This window comes from Buceros rhinoceros, unplaced genomic scaffold (genome assembly GCF_000710305.1).
Source record: "Buceros rhinoceros silvestris isolate BGI_N320 unplaced genomic scaffold, ASM71030v1 scaffold28627, whole genome shotgun sequence".
Taxonomy (NCBI): Eukaryota; Metazoa; Chordata; class Aves; order Bucerotiformes; family Bucerotidae; genus Buceros; species Buceros rhinoceros.
Genome location: NW_010422051.1, coordinates 4935 through 12176, shown reverse-complemented (window position 1 = coordinate 12176; position 7242 = coordinate 4935). Strand labels below are relative to the sequence as shown.

General features: G+C 36.2%; 1 protein-coding gene across 1 annotated transcript in view; it reads right to left on the bottom strand.

Annotated features, from left to right (window-relative positions):
- The window catches only part of N4BP2L2 (NEDD4 binding protein 2-like 2), a 20336-nt gene that overhangs the window by 10803 nt on the left and 2291 nt on the right, over positions 1–7242 (bottom strand). The window lies entirely within an intron of this gene.

Here is a 7242-nt window from a genome sequence, read left to right as displayed (position 1 = left end):
AAGAGCGTCCATATTCCTTTCAGATCATACACTCTTCCATTCCAGTTCTGTGCCTTCTCCCCTAGTCCTGGTGACACAGCCTTACTTGCCTCTATTTTCTCATCAACACTGGGTCTGTAAGCCACTGGAATTTACTACCCAGAAAAAAAGCAACCCTTCTCTTTTTTGTTTTGTTTTGTTACTTTTCTGAAGCTTTAGCTCCCCTGGCTGAGCAGCAGTAAGCTGCTACACAGGTTTACATCTTACAGAACTGTAGTTTCAATCTAAAAGATGAGAAATTTAAAATAGGATTTTTTCATATCTCAGCAAAATCTTACAGAATATTCTCTAAAAAATACTATGAGTTTTTATGGGGGAAAAACAGACAAACCAAAGCAAAAAATAAAATTTGTAAACAAATGGATAAAATGCAGAGATTCATAATAGAATCTAGAAAGATAAAAGAGAAAAAGATCATAAAGCAAATTTCACATTTACCCAGTCTTTTAGGCCTGTCATTTCCAAGCAACATATATAATTTACTGGTTAGAATTTTACTTCATTGCTAGGTCAGAATAAGTTCAGAATTACATTCTGCTTCTTTCACAGCTAATAATAACGATTACAGAACAAATTAAAGTATATTTTAGCAAACAATAAAAGACATGGTGGGGGAAGCCAACATGCATAGAAATGAGAACTCAGAGGGGGACACAGCTGCAGTGTTCACTGTTAATATATTTATTTTTACTCTATATTGTAATATTTCTTATTACTGACAATGTTTATTAATTACAGAAGTTATTGTAATGGGTTATGTAGGAATACTACAAAAATGCGTTAAGCTTTTCTAGAATTCTGTATTTGCATTGTTGTGAAACGCCAGTCAAACATTCTAGAAGCACCACAGAGCTGACTTTCAGATTTAACTAAGATTCATCCCAAATGTTGCCCAGGCACACCAACAAATACTTGTGAGTCAGAGAAACCCATTATAGCAAAGTTAGAGGGAATAAGTAACTGCTGGTTGATCAATAACATCAGAATCTGTCAAATCAAATCCACATTAATCCATCCCCATTCTACCAAATGTAAACTTTTTTCAGAAAGTCCTCGGAAATTGGGTTTTAAAGGAAAATATTGCAAAAGTGAGTCAACAGCACAATTCTGTTTAAAGTCTGACCTATATATTAGAGTGTGATTACAAAACCTCCTTGACTATTTTTATTTTCTATGGTATATCTAAATTTGACAACAGAAAACTGCCAGTTAGTGCCAAGGAGCATTTACAGCCCATTACATCACTCGTATAACACTGTCCTATGGAAATCCAGGCAACTGTTCTGGCTCAGAAACAGGCAATGTGCCCAAAGGCTACTGACACCAAACTGTGTTCACAATATGTGGGATTGCCCTACTGCTGAGGTGGAAGGAACAGAAAAGAACTGACCAAATCCCAAATATATCTGCATTTATTTGGGAAGAGCTACATAAGTTTAATTCCTATACAAGAAATTTGCTGTGTTTTCCCACCTGTCACTAACAAGAGACTTGTTATGGATCATAGTTTAATGACTGGGACACTGTATTACATGTTAACTTACATTCCTACACATTCACTGTTCCTCAACTATGTCAATAGCTATTTTTATACTTTTAAAATAGAGAGAGCTGTAACAACAAAATTCAGATTACTGAGGACCAAAAGAAACCACTAATGATGCAGCTGTCAAGTAACATGATCAAAGCTGCACACAAGCTGTTTTTTTCCTTCTTGCTCTTTCTCCCTTTTCCAGAGTATTAGAGTTACCTCAGGACAAGCAGCAATTTCAGAAAGCAGAGCATGATACACAAGAAGTACAGCCACTTTTTTTGGCCATTGTTCAGTAATTATTTTTGTTAGCACCTATGTCTTTTAATAGGATGTGTATTACACCAGTTTAGGAGAACACAGGAGGATTCAAAGCCTATTTTTGTTCTAAGATAAAATGGCACCAGTAAACCATACAACATACACAAATATTTTTTCATATTAATTCCTCCTCTCTTGTGTAAGTTATTCAACATTTATTTATATTAAGTTATTTGGCCATGATTTCACACACGGATGAATTTTTCTTTTTTTTTATTTACAGTATGCTACATTTGCCAGTTAATAATGCTAGAAAAACTGGATCTATCTTCCACACTCACTACATGTGCTGAACATATACACATACATCTTAAAAGTAAGTACCATCTGCCTTAAAAGAGATAGCAAATAATAACTGGGATTCTATTACTAACTGAGTAGATAGACACACCCCTACAACTCCTAGGAGTCTGACCATCAGGTTTCTGCAAGAATATCTAAGAACTGCTGAATCGACAATAATGGGGTATTCGTTTTTATTTATAGGAACTGATTCTGTTTGCTCAGTATTCTGCAGAATAATTCAGTTGCTCAAATTCTTCTGTTGTATCTTCCAAACATCATTAGGAGCAATGAACAAACACAATGACAACGGTTTGGGAATCTTGCAAACCCATCAACAAAGTTTATTATTGCAATATTTTGTTATTATTTCTTGAAGTTCATAATACACCACCATTTATTCATGAACCTATGTAACTGATACAACAGATTTAATATTAGTAAACTATGTTTGCAAGAATAATCCTAAAACTACAGTTTGGGAATCAAAGTGACTACCAGAGAAGACAGAGTAATGGATCATTTACCCTACACACAACACAGAAGCTGTCATAAAGTAATGAGTTTATGAACCAAAATTTCAATTATTGCAGCAATGATCATAGTCTGTTTCTAAATTGTGAAATTAAATCATAAAAATAACATTTTAAAAGCCTGACAAATTTCAGAATTCATAGTATTAAACTTGTAAAATTTAAAACAAAACATACTTGTGATAGCATATGGAATAATTCACATACTTCTAACTTTTATTTCCAAATACATGTTATCCCAGGCTCATGAACTAGGAAACAGAAACAACAAAAAGAACATCTATGCAAGGAAAGCATTATTACTATCTAAACCCACAAAGACATAATATTCCCCTTCTGAGATGGCAAAAGAAAAACCGTAAAATAAATACATTTCTAATGAAGAGAGCCAAATTACAGATCAGTCAGCATCAATACATGCACATGGCTGAAGTGAGTATTATCCAACTGCTGTAATCCAGCCTTTTCACCCTAAACCTTCCCTGCAGTCAAACCCACCTTTGAACATAGTAGGACAGTGAAATTAAAGCAGATTAATAACTTAAAGCAGCTCACCCGCTTTTGTCAGACGTTCTATCTAGCGTAATAGAAAATATCAGCTTGACACACAAAACTCACCCTGAAAGCAAAATGCTCATTTTAACTAGACATCAAAGCAATATATATTTTTCCTCACACACACACAAAATTCCTGCCTTAAATTTTCTTCAAAATTAAAATGGTTCCCCAACCTGCATTCTGGTTAGACTACTTTGACGGATGATTTTAAAATAAAGAAGATCTCTTAGAATCTAATAATACACCTATTTAAAATAGCTAACATATCACAAGGAAAAAGAAAACCTAAATATAATTTTAAGATCTGTAGCATTACTAAGCTATGTAAATGCTACTTTAAATGCATTGCTTGTAATTGTGTATTTCTTTAAACAGTGTTAGAAACAACAGCACACAATTGTTTCTACATTCAGCTATAAATACTAACTCTTTAACTCTTCTGTTCAGAAGATCAAGTTCCCAGGAGGAATGGCCCCAGATAAAGACAACTGTCATGTATTCCTGACAACTGATTTAATTAAAAATATAATTCTTAAATGACACCAATATTTATTCTTTCAACCTCATTACCCTACTTTTTATTCAAATTCACGTTCAGAAATTTATGGAGGAATGGAAAATTGTAATTGCTGCCAAGTTCAGTAGCAAAATATGCTAAAAATCCAGGTCTGTTTTCTTGTAACATTTCCCAGCATTATATGATCATAGTATCAACTAGTAACTGTGGCAGACTTTTGTTTCTTGGACTAAAGGTATCACTGTTGGGTATCTCTCTGGCCAAATTGTTCCAGAAAATTTCTAACTAAATGCTCAATGGCTTCCAAAATCAAGGAAGAAATACAGCACTTTCATCATGTTTCATTTTTCCAAGCATTTATCTGAGCAGCTTTGGATTGAGGAGGTGAAATCTGGCAAAGTACATGTGTTTGCTTTACTCGCAAAAAAAAAAAATTCGTCAACCTGCCTAAGCTGTAGGACTGTAAAATGTCATTGGCACAGAAAATAATAGTGAAAAAGACTAATTTTTGTACAAAGTAAAGCAGAAAATGCAAAGACTCTCACTCTAGTAAACCCATTCCTGAACAGAGCATTCTGGCAGGGGCCGGAAGCTGATTCAGTAGCAATACTGCACCATAAGCACACATTTCTCCCAGCATAATCTTAAGAACGGCAAGAGAAGGAACAAAATTGGCCTAAAATAGGAAAAACATGGAAAGCACAGTGGTATAAACACTGGAATGAGCTACGTGGTAGTGGCAGCAGAGGTCGGAAACAAGGGCAAGGCAACAAGTGAAGCAAAAGGAAGAAATCGTTACAATAAGGCTGGGAACAAGATACTACCAGGTGCTGAAACAGAGACAAGTTGAACCTGGGAAGAAAGCAGGTGGAGAAGAAGGAACTGAGAAATCAGCTTAGAACTTAGGAGCGGATCTGGAGCTAATAAGCACAGACCAAAACCCGTGGTTGGCTAGGAGTATGAAAACAAAACTGGAAATAGATAGATAAAAACATAGGAACTCAAATGAGCCTCAGCAAGTTGGGATTGTCTAGGTCAGGTGAAGGCAGGAAAGAGATCGAGGCAATGAGAGGAGCTCCCCAATGACCAGGAAACCGCTATGTTATATGCTCACATATACAAGGAAAATAAAGACAAGGACCCAAGAAAGTAAAGGCTGCTCAATCTCACCTAACCTCAGTTCTGGAAGGACAACTGAGTGCAGTCTCTGAATCTATTTCCAAACACGTGAATAAAATGAAGAGTCAATCAATGTGGGGTTTGCAACAAACAAATCTTTCTTTACTGATCAGAATGCACTCTCTGATGAAACAGCTGCTTTTGTGGATGAGGACAGTGATCAATGTAGCATACTTTGAAATTATTGAGGTTTCTGACATCACCTCCAAGTTAGTAACAAGCAGAGTACAGCAAGGGATGATAGTGGGACCGTATCTTTCAGTATCTTCATTAACATGGACGATGAGGCAGAGAACTTGCAGATGACAGCAAATTAGTAGTGATGACCAACATACTGAACAGTAGGGCTTCTATCCAGTAGGCCACTGAGAAACTTGAACACTGGGCTAAGCAAAACATCATGAAGCAAAGTTTCAGCATGAGCAAAGTTCTGCAAGTAGTGGAAAAGAAACCTAGGCATCAGAAAGCAACTGGTTGAGGAGCCCTGCTGAAAAGGATCTGAAGATCATGGCGGACTTCAAACCAGAGATGAGCAAATGGTGCTCATCAAAAGAAGAGCAAACCACATGCTGGGCTTTACTAGAGAAAATGTAGATCAATGGAAGGTATCATCTATGCTCTACTTGGCTCATGTGGAGTCAATTCTGAAATACTGTGTCCAGTTCAGGGTTTCCCAGTTCAAAAGGCATGCTGAAATCTTGAAAAGTCTGAACAGATGGCTACCAAGATGGCTAAGGGCATACAACCCATGAGGAGAAGTTATAAGCAGCTAGGCTGGTTTAGTCTGGCACCAAAGACAGTAAAAAGCCATCCGATATCAGTTTATTAGAGTGAATAAGCCTACCCCCTTACTTGAAGGGAAGCTGCAAAGATGATGAACCAGATTCTACCAGGTAACTGCACATTATAACACAGGAGAACACACAGAAATTGTGGCTTCTGAACTTCAGTTTGGAGATCAGGAAGAACTTCCTTGCTAGGAAGGTAGTACTGCAACAGAAAAGTTTAGAGAGACTGGGGAATCTCTGTACTTCTATGTTTTTCAAGATCATGCTAGACAAAGACAAAGCTGATTTGATCTAACGATGGTGACAGACCTGCTCCAAGTAGAACGATGGACTAGTCAACCTCCACAAGCCTCTTGCCAAAAACATGCCTTTGATTCCAAGCAGGTAGGATGGAAGAATCAAAACAAAACATACTTCAGTGGATGATTCAGATCAGACATGGGTCAAGTTTGGGAACAGGAGGAAAAGTGCCTGTACTTACAACCCTTACTTTGCACAAAATGCAGATAGTAACTCAAGATTCCTGGGTCTCAATACTTCTCTGCTATCATTTCATACTTCAGAAACCACTTGCATCTCATTCCCTTCTAGTGCTGATCCACACAGATGATGTCAATTTTCTGCTTTTCTTTCAGCTGTTTTGCTAGTACAAGTGGTAGAGGTTTGTCTGCAGGTACTAAAGATGCCAAGCTTGGAAAGATACCTGTGAGTACTAATATGACATTAAAAGGCTGTGTTTTCTGTCCTAGTCTACACTGCAAAATTCTGTGATGTTACCCAGAAAAACACATTCAACTTTATTAAGAATAGAACTTAATTGTATTTTCCCCATAGGTAGGTATTAATTCTGGAATTTTTTTTCATCCAGATACATAAGACTGAGACATGATTTCATGGGAATTAACAATTGCAACCAAGCATTGAACACAGAAAACTGCATATAATCGAATATACTAAAAACCAAGTTCCACGCTTTGCACCCAAATTTGGTGACTACCCTTGACCGTGATCTCATAGCGCCCACCTTCCCATCTGTTAAATAAAATTAATAATTAAACTCACTAGCAAGACATGAAAAAAGCATGAGTATGTGTTCATAAAAACCGGAAGATATTTAGAATCTTTCTGATAATATGAACAATATATTCGGAAAAAAAATATTTTGTATCTTCACATTAAGTATTATCTAATTCCCGAACTGAAAGAGGTGGCATTTTTTTTTTTTTTTACAGGGTTATTTTTTTATTATTATTTTCTATGTTGCTTTCATGTATTAGAGGAATTATTGCAATAATACCCACATGGTATTTTCACACGCAGCTTCAAAAATGCAGGTTTGCAAAATAGAGCAATCTGTAACTAGAAAATATTACAGTTAAAATTATCCAAAATGGTAAGCTAGAAATTTCTAATAGATATTTTTCTAAGATATGGAGATCACAGTCTCCTAAATATCAGGAAAAAAACCACAAACAACAAGGTTACTCCTTTATA